This window comes from Gopherus evgoodei, chromosome 12 (assembly GCF_007399415.2).
Source record: "Gopherus evgoodei ecotype Sinaloan lineage chromosome 12, rGopEvg1_v1.p, whole genome shotgun sequence".
Taxonomy (NCBI): domain Eukaryota; kingdom Metazoa; phylum Chordata; order Testudines; family Testudinidae; genus Gopherus; species Gopherus evgoodei.
This window is the reverse complement of record NC_044333.1, coordinates 42,281,204-42,293,894: the sequence shown is the minus strand read 5'-3', so window position 1 is coordinate 42,293,894 and position 12,691 is coordinate 42,281,204.

Here is a 12,691-nt window from a genome sequence, read left to right as displayed (position 1 = left end):
CCCTGTGCTAGTCCTGTCTCTCCCATCCCTCCATTCTGCAGCTCCTCATCCCAGTCTTCCCCCAGTCTCTGGCTCCTCATTGCAGTCCCAGTCTCTTTGCCTAGCTAGTCCCAGTTTCCCCAAACCCCTACAAGATCCTTGTTCTAGTGTCCTAGCCCAGTCAACCCCAGTATCCTTCACCAGCCACCAGTCTTTCCCCAGTTTCATGACCCAATGTGCTACCTGGGCCACTTACCTACTTCCAAGCCCATCTCCTCACCCCTCTTCATTTCAGTCAGGCTGCTCCATTGTCTTCCTCCATGCTTTCCAGTCACCAGGGAGGGGGAGCACTTTGAGTGCAGAAGGGAGTCTCCCTCCTCTCAAGTCCAAAGCAGTCACTGACTGCCTGGAAGAGCAACTACACTAGTGGGAAAATTCTCCAAGGTCACTGCAGCCCAGGGATGCAGCGTGCCCAGACCAGATAGAATCTTCAGAGAATTTTGCTTTCAAACTCTAACAAGTCTCTATTGAGCATGTGCTACCTAAGGTTTTACAAAGACCTCTAACTTGGCCAAATTTGGGCAAAGTTTCATGGAGACAGCAAAAGGCACATCCCTGACATAAAGATGACTATCTACCAAATTTCAAGTCCCTGCTCTAAAGCATGGAGGTGCTAGAGCTTCTGAATGAAATGGTTGTAAGATTTTTTTTTTAACTTGGGCAAAACAATGTATTTTTCCAAAATCTCATTCTCAGATACAATGGCTGAATTATTTTTTCTGAGACTTTCCCCAAAAAATTCAGCCTGAAACAGACAATCGGCATGGGAAATCTAGCCTGAATGGGTTAAAGTTTAGCAAAATTACAAGCAACTGGAAACATGATTTTATAATGGGAAGTGTCAGGTTACCTTAACTATGGGCAGTGCTACCGGCCAAACCTTTAATAGCTACAGTTACATAAAATGTGAGAATGAACAAATGAACAAATAAAATGTAACAAACTCCTTCATATTAACAGAACATCTTGCCATGACCTTTCAGAATCGCTGCCTCTCAGTGTGACAGGGAGCTGCTGTGAGGGGTCCTTAATGTTTAAAGTTGCTTTCCCTGTTGGTTCACCCAAATTTGTTAACCTTCTAGCCATGTGTTCTCTCTTTGTTAAAGCACTCAAGATGGTGTGAGTCAAGGTAAATATATTGTGATAATTCCTTTGTTTATATTGTGATTTTAATTTATGGGATAGGTGCCCAAAGTACCAGATGGACGCCTAGGGTTATATTTGAAAATTCTGAAGTAGTGGTCATAATCATAAATAATAAAGATTAACTAGGTTAATTTCAGAGCAAGTCTATTACCCTGTTTTGAGATCAAACAGTACAAAGTTAATTAACCCCACAAAACATCAATGGCTTAAGCTGATCCTAACTACAAAATTCTGAGTTAAAATTCTAACCTTTACCCTTCCTCCCGTGTGCATAGGTATTTCAAGCTTCTGTGAAAAGGAAGTGTTTTGACCTGCATCATCCCTACATAAGGCAGTGTGTGAGAACAATCTCTACACCAAATTTCTGACATGCGTGGGTTTAAATTTAAAATAAAAGGTACGAAAGAGATATAAACTCTCATGCCACAAGGCATAAGACAACCTCTAACAGATGGGGATTGGTAAGAAATTTTCCCTATGGGCCAGTTATTCCATAACAGCCTACTGCAAGGTGTGCAACAACCTACCTCTGGGATGGAGCACTGGTAAGATCTGGTTTGGTGGTTCCTAGGGCTTTCAAATGAGGCAAATGCCAGCCTAACACAATAAAACATGCATCCCTACTTTGAAACATATGTTCTTGGAAGTTTCATACTTTTATCACTAATTTTAATTATCAAAGAGACCTGCTTTCTAAACAAAGGTTTCTTCTCCCTCATGCAGGAGTGGTGTCATAATACTGAATTAGCAACATGATCACAGTCTTTTTCAGAACAATGGAATGAGTCACACACAGAGACTTAGGATTTCACTGCAGGATCAAGGAGAAGAAAAAACCTGGTTACAATGAGGAAAGATTGGATTTCAAAGAAATATTTTCATAATTAGCAAGTATTGCAAGCTTATACAGAAAGTGACTGGCAAAGTCCGTTTTCTATAAATATCCTGTTTCCAGGTTTGTGTCAGGGTGAAAGACTCCCCTTTTTAATATTAGTCTTTTACTTTCCTTTTTATGTTAGCTTAATAAAGGAAAAAAATAAAAAATCAAATCGCTTCTGGAACTGCGTGTAAGATTTGACACGATAAACTTTAATGGCTTCTTTGGAGGTGCTGTAACCTATCATGCAGCTATGTATTTAGACAATTTCTAAAGTGTACATTATTTACTTGAGAACGATATATGGTAAATTATTTTGCCATTGAGTAAAGATATTTAAAGAGTTTGTTATATGTTATATGCTTAACACACCTAAGGGCTCATTATGTAAAAGACAATGTTTTAAAAACAAATATTTAGTCAAAAAATTAGGTGTTATGGGAAGGCGCTATTGCATCTTAGTGGATAAATAGATATTTAGATATTTTTAAATGAGCATTTAAAGTATTCATAGTAAAAAATCCTTATGAAAAATGGTTACTTCCGATCTGCAGCACACATTGCTCAGAATTAAACCCATCAGCAATTTTAACTTGTCCCCGCCCCAAAATAACAAAAGAGACTTCATCTTTGCATAGTCTAATCTGACAAAACGGATTAAAGAACTTCCGGCTCCTCACTGACAGTGTGAAAACAAAGCCCGTTTAGAAATCATTCTGCTAATTTATTTTCTGCTTCTTTTCCCTTGTTTCTAATCACAAGTGGATAGCTCCATAACAACATTATTATATTTTAGATACAAGTCTGCCCCTTTTTCTCGACCTTAAGACAGACCACTCTCTTTATGACATCACATTTCTTCGGAAGTCACTGGCGGCATTAGAAAGAGAGATTTAGGATTTATAATTTCAGTTTCGGAACCAAGAGCAGGAACCCATGAGGCTCCATCAATTGTGAGGATAAAAACACGTTAGTTGAACCATTTTAAATATGTTTGATTTCAGCAAATTAGCACAGGATGGAAGTAAATGTAGGATCTGTCCTTTCTTATTCACAAATAATTCTGCTGCTTTCTCATACACAGGGATTTCTTCTACTTCTTTCTTTTATTCTTTCATATACAGGGATATTTGAACAAAATCAAAATTTATTTTATGTTATTTAATCCTCCAAATCTACCTATGAAGTACAAAGGTGTCACTAGGCATGTAGGCCCCAATTCCTAAAACGCTTAAACACTTACTTATGGCTGAAGGTGATTAAATGCTTTACTCAATCATGGTCTTACTCTAGACTCAGAGCTGGGACAGGTATTATTGCCATTTCAAAACGGGGACACCGATTCAATCTCAAACTGAGGTACAATAAGATCAAGGGACTGGTCTTCAAAAACACACATAAATGAACGCAATTGCTGTGATTTCACATACAAATCCAGTAACTGCATAAAAAATGGCCATTTATATATTTAGTTGCCCATTTACCACCTACAAACATTCCACCTGTATGCAGAACCACTGAAACTACATACAGGAATTAGCAGGACAGTGTTGCATACTTTTTCCCTGTGCAGTTACACATGCACATTTTGAAAACCAGCTCCTAAATAACTTTCCCAAGGCCATGCAGCCAGTCGGTGGCTGTGAAGTTTCCAGGATCTCTGACCTTGTAAATGTAAAACAATTTAATTTTTAACCCATGTTTAAAATCAGTTTCTGCCAATACTATTTAAACACAAGGCCAGTATAGATCTATATAACCATTTTAAGCCCACTATGTCTGATACTCAGTAACCATGGACCTATGTTTAAATAATCTAACAAGAATCTAGCCATGTTTGTAAATTAATCCATTATCATGGTTTTATTAGCAGAGTACATCTGATTATAGAACCTGGCTACTGTTGCTGGTTCAGCCATTACCTCACTGAGAGGCCTTGGTCAAACTATTTAACCTGTCAGCATCAATGTTCTCCTGTCAGCAAAGCGTGAATAATAATACATCTGTGGGAGGCAGGAATTGGGCTGATTACGTAACAAAAATATTTTTTATAATTGGAGATATACCAATCTCCTAGAACTGGAAGGGACCTTGAAAGGTCATTGAGTCCAGCCTCCTGCCTTCACTAGGAGGACCAAGTACTGATTTTTGCCCCAGATCCCTAAATGGCCCCCCTCAAGGATTGAACTCACAACCCTGGGTTTAGCAGGCCAATGCTCAAACCACTGAGCTATCCCTCCTCCTTAAAATAACCATAGAAAAGATAAAAGCAGCAAAGAATCCTGTGGCACCTTATAGACTAACAGGCGTTTTGGAGCATGAGCTTTTGTGGGTGAATACCCACTTCGTCAGATGCAGATAGAAAAGATCTGGGTTTTCATTCTAAAGTCCCTCTGTAATAAAGAACAAGGCAGAGAAATACAGAAACAACCTATACAAGAGACACAAACAATGGATTCTAAATAGGAAGGTCCTAATTCTGTGCTGACTTCTACCTAAAGAATTCAAGGGCTGGAAAGAAGAAATTGGCCCAAAGATTTCCAGAATGCATCAGTAAGTCATTAATACCAACAGCAGCAGCAATGTTTGTCTTAAACTCATAAACATGTATGCGTCAAAATACTTCCATACATTCTAAGTCATTTTAAAAAATCCTGTCTTTTAAAAATTGCTCCTGGCCTGAGACATGGTATGGCAAGTTTCTGCCTGGAACAAAAAATATATTACCTAGATATAACCACCTGAAAAACGGGGTTGATAATGGAAATACTGTACTGACAGAACATTGGCTATACTGTAGTTGTGCTATCAGGTGCCACTATAATACAATCTATTCCAGAATAATTTTTCTTTTTATTATTTCATTAAGTTGTATCTCACTAAAGTTCCTCCTAGGATCTCTCTTCAGCACCAAATTTTTCATTGAGAAAACTATAAATCATAGGCCTAAATTACAATTTAATTATAAACGCCTTCCCTTCTAATGCTGCCTGGGACCTCTTACCCTCCTACATAATTCTAAAAAATGACCCCTGTCATAATTTCCTTCACTAGAATAATATGGAGAGATCTAATCCTGAATCCTGCTGTCTTATAATTTAATATAAAAGGTAATTATTATTCAAAAGATAATGTTGCAGATATTGAAAATATTCTGAAGTTTAGGTCTTAAAAAAAGACTTGGTATGTGGAGGCTCCTTATCTTGTAAGCATAAAAAATGGAAATAAATAAAAAGGTTTTTAAAGTTTTATGAAAACTATTAGAAGAGAAGCATTATTTGTAACTGGAATTTGTCTGAAATATTTTACATAACCTTTGAACCACAGATAAAACATACAGAACAGCCAGAAAAGCAGCAGACACAGTTTACTATTAAGCCTCCCCTTCTGAGCTCAGCTAGTGTCTCACAGCAGGAGGTTAGACATACCACAAAGTTTGCATTGTTAATATCTGTTTGAAAAATATGTTTAAGGTGGTTTCAGATTTGTGAACATGGGGGACTACATCCTAGGTTACCATTCTAGGAAGAGGTCTACTCCCCTTACCCAAATTTGTTTTTAAATTAGTTGCGGCAGAGAAATTTTCTGATATGTTTGACCAAAATATTCTAGGACCAAACAATTCAATTATTTTAAAAGCTGTAGGTAATGAACGGGTTTGTTTATTTTTCCTAACATTCAATGTTCAGATAATTCAGAAGCAAAGAATTGCACTCTTTTGTCATAAATAATCTTGCACAAGAAGATCTGGATTTAATCTCAGACTAAGAACAATATAGCTAGCCACTATTTTTTCACTTTTCAGAGACAGACTTTGGGCTTAGAACTCTTTTCAAAAACTAGGCTTTTGTCAATGAAAACCTAGTTCTCTCTTTAATCAACTCTTATGGCACAGGAGGGTGACTGCTCACCTCAGGGCTAAGGATCCCATTAGGGAACTGGTAGAAGAGGTGCAGCTGAACACAGACAGAAAATAAAACATGATGAAAAAGGGAATTAATGGAGGAGGCAGGATAGAGATTTCCAAAAGCAATTACAAAAGCTCATTAGAAGGTGACATTAAAAACATGACTGAAATATTTTCAGTTACAAATTCAGGGAGCACTCCCCATTTCTACAAATAAATCATATATCAAACTAAAAGGTGCTGCTTCTCTCCTGGCCCCATAGGAAAGCATCAGTGTAAGTGAAATAAAACATCCAAACTGACAGGTTCAATAGACCAAAGAGGTAGGGGCGAGTGGGGTTATCAGGAAGTGGGGTTCACAACAAGCAATTATAGTCCATGCTTGCCATTCTTAGGCTATTCAGAACACCACTATACAGCTCAATAAAAATCAAACTATATAGCACACGGGTTTACTGCTCTTTTTGTTTTTGCTTTGGGAGCAGTTCATTTAAGATGTAATAAATTGAAGGTTTTTTCTGTCCTTCCATAAATCTAGGAACAGTGCAAATGAGGTGTTCCTCATTATCAACAAAAGAAAAGGGGCTCCCCAGATGGTGACATGAGCGACAGCATTAATGCACTCATTAAAAGGTGATGGTCTCCTTCTAATAAGGAATATCATTTAATAATATTAGAAACATGGTATGCTTTGTATTGTCAAAGTGAGATTCTGGGGTGCAGGACAGGCAAAAAGGGAGAAAGTCCATAATTTTCAGAAACACAATTAAGGGAGAGAAAGAGAAAGTGACATGAAATTTTGCCCATAACAGACTAGTAATAAAGAGCAGAATGGACATTGGAGCACTGTGCCTACCTGAATCACTTCACGAATTAGAAAGATTTAGGGTTCCCAGGGTGTTCCTGGTGGAGACCAGAGTATACTTTCAAATAAACAAACAAAATCACATTAGATGGACACAGGTAGACTGATAAAGATTGCCTGAATGCACTTTTCTAAGTTTAGGACAGAGTAAAATCTTTGCACAGCCTGGAGAATTTTCAAGGGTTTCTATTACTATCAAATCAGAATGGATCACTGTAGAGGGGAATTATACAGTGCCAAAGAGGCAAGGGTGGAACAATGCAAAAGAGACTTTCATGTTTACATTTCCCACAGAGGTTTCTGTATCATATTAGTGAAGAAGTACTCCCAGGTTCATACACAGAATCTAAAGTTCACCCCTTTGGAGTTTAGTCAAAAAAAAAAAGAGGATTGCTAACTGAGATGCTAAATTCCTCTGGAGATGCTCACTATTCAGAATGAACATTTGAGAAGCATATGCATTGGAGAAATCAATCTATCTATATCACAATGAAACTGTATCACTTTAAATCATATCAGAAAAGAATGTTGGTCCATAGAAGCTGGAACCATACCACTAGGAACCTGCCTCCTACTGCCAGCCCAAAGCCTGGGAAAAAGTGTGGGGAGGGGGCGGAGGGTTGGGCGATGGCCTGGCAAGCCAACATAATGCCGACAGACCTCAGTCATCGGCAGGCAGGATCAAAACAGGAACCTCTGGAGTTTAATGCATGAGCCTCTACCACATGGGCTAAAAGCCAACTGCCTGTTAGCTAAGGCTGTAGAGAAGACTCATTTTATCTCTCTCTCTTTAAGTGGTCTTAATGCCTAGATGGGACAAAACACCACACCCAGAAGGTGTGTCGGTTACACCAACTCTGTAAAACAACTCCAGTTTTGACATGCAGAAGAAAAGGGCGTAAAACTTTGGCAGTTTCATCTGCTTCATTTGCTTTTGCTGTTTCATCTGGTAGTCACAAGATAACCAAGCTTTGGGATTCATCTAAATCTTCTATGACATGCAGAGGAGTTGGACCATCTGATTATGGTTCTTCCATAAACCAGAGATGGGGGAAAATGCCTGGTATAATGATGGTATGTCCACTTCTGCAGCAATGTCAATATTTGAGGATAAGATCGTGGAAAGTTCTATAATTAAGAGATGCTGGAACAACAAACCTCCTGGCTGAAGAATTGGAAAGGCTGAATGTTGATAGATGCAGGAGATATGATGGAATTTGAACACTGAGAGCACAGCTTTGCCTCATAGTGGTCAAACCTTTTAATTGTCACATGCCTGTAAGACATCTGATCGATACACTGGCATTGGTCTGGTTTTGTCCCCAATGACACAATCTGCCCGACTGAATTGGCAGGCTTATTCTCCAGGCCTGACCAGTGCCATTTTCAGTTTAAGATCAGATGTGCAGTAGTTATTAATACACATGTTCCACGTGATGCAAGCCTGATGCTTTTTATGCCATGTTAGATTACATTGAATTTAGTACATCATCCAACTTCTTATCGTCATTTTCGAAGATATGAACGTGAGAACTGGCCATGATAGAACTGGATTCTAATTAGTACTGGATTTACACAGCCTATCAGAAGAGAGTTCAGATAATAGTGTTCATCTATTAGAATTTGCTTCCATATATGGACTATTTTTAATGGCTTCCTGTTTTCAGTATAAGAATTACCATAAATATACATTTCAATATCCATCAGGCGACAATTCAACACTGGCTCACTTTCTAGTTCAGAAACCCTTGACTAAACTCATCTGGGATGTACATGAATTTAGGAATGCTTGCTCTGAAATCTGATAATCAATGCCTAATAGCAACAATCACGTGCTAATTAATGAAGTTCCAGTGTCGGGTATCTATTGCATCCAAATGCTTCAATGTTGATAAGCTTCATGATGAAGTGATTGCTAATAACTACATGGTAGCTATTTCCAACAAATACTGGATAACCAGATGTCTATTGCAGAGGCAGAATGGACTTTATTTTGCGATTCTATCACAGAGATAGGTGCAGAATAACTGGGACTAAGGAAAATAGAAAAGCAGTGTTGGATTACAGGTAATACCATTAAATTATGGGAGAGAAAAAAGAGGCATGGTGCAGAATGGATGCATCTGTATGTCAAAGTAGAGTCAATGATGAAAGGAAGAAATGGGCAATGAAGGTAAAGAAAAGTCTTGGAGGAACAGTCAAGAGGGCCTATGAGAATGATCATAATCAATGGTGGAATAATATGAGGTAGTGCACTGAGGAAGTCTCTGAAAACATGACCAGAAATGTGTATTTGAGTCTTTGAAGATCCTAATGGGATGTCCACACTTACAGCTTCTACCTAGACAAATTAGAGGATTGGGCCAAAAGAAACCTGATGAGGTTCAACAAGGACAAGTGCAGAGTCCTGCACTTAGGCCAGAAGAATCCCATGTACTGCTCCAGACTAGGGACTGAATGGTTAGGCAGCAGTTCTGCAGAAAAGGATCTAGGGGTTACAGTGGATGAGAAGTTGGATATGAGTCAACAGTGTGCCCTTGTTGCCAAGAAGGCTAACGGCATTTTAAGCTGTATAAGTAGGGGCATTGCCAGCAGATCAAGGGACGTGATCATTCCCCTCTATTCGACATTGGTGAAGGCTCATCTGGAGTACTGTGTCCAGTTTTGGGCCCAACACTACAAGAAGGATATGGAAAAATTGGAAAGAGTCCAGCAGAGGGCAACAAAAATGATTAGGGGGCTGGAGCACATGATTTATGAGGAGAAGCTGAGAGAACTGGGATTGTTTAGTCTGCAGAAGAGAAGAATGAGGGGGGATTTGATAGCTGCTTTCAACTACCTGAAAGGGGGTTCCAAGGAGGATGGCTCTAGACTGTTCTCAGTAGTACCTGATGACAGAACAAGGAGTAATGGTCTCAAGTTGCAGTGGGGGAGGTTTAGGTTGGATATTAGGAAACACTATTTCACTAGGAGGGTGGTGAAGCACTGGAATGGGTTACCTAGGGAGGTGGTGGAATCTCCTTCCTTAGAGGTTTTTAAAGTCAGGCTTGATAAAGCCGTGGCTGGGATGATTTAGTTAGGAATTGGTCCTGTTTTGAGCAAGGGCTTGGACTAGATGACCTCCTGAGGTCCCTTCCAACCCTGATATTCTATGAGTCTATGCCATGAGAATGGACAAAAATGGAGACTTTTGCCAGGATACTGATGCCCAATTTAAGCACGTGCATTTTTGTGAATTAATGAACAGATCCCCACCAAAAGATAAAATACAACTTAATTCAAAAATGAACCCAGCAGAAAACAGACTGGTGACATTAGAGGAAATAATGATTTCAGTCAATGATAAAGCACCTGGTCTTGACAAGATTTCATCAGGACTGCTAACAAGTGGAGGCCTGGATTTATTTCGCTAGCTTCACAGAGTTGTCTAAAAAGTTTGGGAAACAGGTCACATTCGAGAAGATTAGTAGAGTATTGCATCGTGCCTGCTTTCAAAGAAGGAGAGTGATTAGTTTGCTCAAATTACAGGGGAATAATGCTGCTGTCAGTCCTAGGGAAGGGGTTTATAACCATACTACTGAACTGACTGAACTATTATCTCAACCCAAAAATGAAAGACAACCAGGGTGGTTTCCATTCAGGTAAATCTACAATCCACGCCATGTGTGCTCTTTGAAATGTTAATGAAAAATGATTAGATCAACAAAAGGAAGCTAACGTCGTATTTATAGATGTTGCAGCCACTTCTGACTAAGTGTATCGATCAGCATTGTGGATTCTGCTCCACCAGTATGAGGTGCCTGAGGACTTAGTGTGCCGAGTCAGTGGAAGAACTGTATCTCAGTACATATAGCTGTGTGAGGTTCAACAGTTACATTCCAGACTTGTTTTCAGTAGAATCCAGAGTATACCAGGGATATGTTCTCTCACCTACATGTTCCAATAGACTAACTGATGACAAAGTTGATTAAGGCCAAAGTAGGAGGTATGAAATTTAAAGATTCATCTTTAGAGGATCTTGTGGAGGATATGCCACAATTACAGCTGATCAACTACAGCTAATGCTGGAAAAGCAGTGAAAAAAGCAGAATCTATGGAACTTAAGATCAGTGGTGATAAAGTCAAAGCTATTCATGCCTTCTATAAAATGGAAATAAATTACCTGCCAATGCTGCATGTAGAAAGGAATAAAATTAAATGGGTGAATAGTTTTATCTATGTGAGTATTTGGTTGACAGCAGGAAGTTCTATATCTAGTGAAGTCACACGTCAGATCAGTCTTGCGTCAATGGCATTTCAGCATCTTCAAAGGCCTCTGTTTGGGAGATGGGATGCCTGTGTTACAACTAAGATACACGTGTCAATGTGTTAGTGGTGACAACTCTGTTATATGGAGCAGAAACTTGGCCATTAAACAGCTGAGGAGTTCTCACTTTCACTGAGGATACTGAGTTCTCACTTTCAAAATTTAGGGTTTATTCTTAATGTACATTGGTTTGATTTTGTCATGAATGAGAAGATACGTACACAATCCTGGCAAATTGCAGTCTTGCACCCATTCGGAACAAGATAACTGCAATGGTGGGGTCACGTCCAATGTGGAGAAGGTTTATAAACCTATGGTCAAAGGAAGCAGAGCACAAAGCTGTCCACAAATGAGGTTGGAAGTTGCAATTTGGAGGGATTTAAGATGTCTATGCCCTCCTATACTGACTCTTGCCAAAGGAAGAAGATTGTTCATGCTATATGTTGCCACAGTGACATCATCACCATGTGAATCTGCTGTTGCTGCTGCCGCCATCTAGGCTGGTATACTGTGTACAGCAGTGGTCAGTGCTAGATACTTTAGAGGAAGGCACAACACTTCCTTAATACTTTTCAGAGTGTATCTGCAGCATATGAATATCTGTGGTATTCACATTCCTTCACCTGATGCAATTCAGCCTCAGAAACCCCCTAGAAAGCAGTGCCTGTTGGGAACACATTGTGCCCTCTTGCAACAACAAATGTTCAGAGTTAAGACTATGCGGCCCCCAGCTGCCACAGTTGCTTCTTCTTTACATCAGAGTCCCTAAGAAAATAGAACTCGAGGGAGAGAGCAGGTATTGTGAATATGCTGAGACAACACTTGAAGAACCAGAGATAGCATGGTAAGTAACACTGCTTTTTTCTTCAAAGCGGGCCCTTCATATTTCCATTTGTCTCAATCTAGTATAGCAGCACAACTCCCTCCTCCCGGAAAGGAGGGCAAGAAGTTCTGATTAAACTAGTGAATGCCAGATCTATATCCCAAATCCAGAGATTAATGCCATGTACATGTATGCTCAGAACTCCAGATAACAGCCATGCAGATCTCTATGCAGTAAACATGACAAGAGTAGGCCATTCGTGCTGTCCAGTCCGGACAGAGTGAGACCTAAGACCCTCAGACTCTGGCACAAAGTTAAAGTATAACATGGCTCATTGCATAATCTAATCCATTTTGATTACACAGTGAGGAAGGGCCATTGCTGCCTTACACTGATTCCCAAAGGCTACAAAAAGGTTAGGTGACTTTCTAAATGCCCAAGTCAAATCAGCGTAAGAACACAAAATCCTTTTTACATTTACGGTATAGACCTCAGTTGCTCTCTGATGAGAATGAAGTTTTGGAAATAAAACTGAAAAATTAATGGTGAAACTGATCCAGATGAAACTCAGACTTCTTGGAAAATGATACAGGATGACTCTGTCCCTAAGATATACAAGGGACAGAGGCTCAGCTACAAAAACCTGAAACTCAACTTTTTGCAATATAGTTGCAATTAAAAATACTGGGTTATATTCTTGTATTCTACGAAGACTGCTTTGTGCTGTT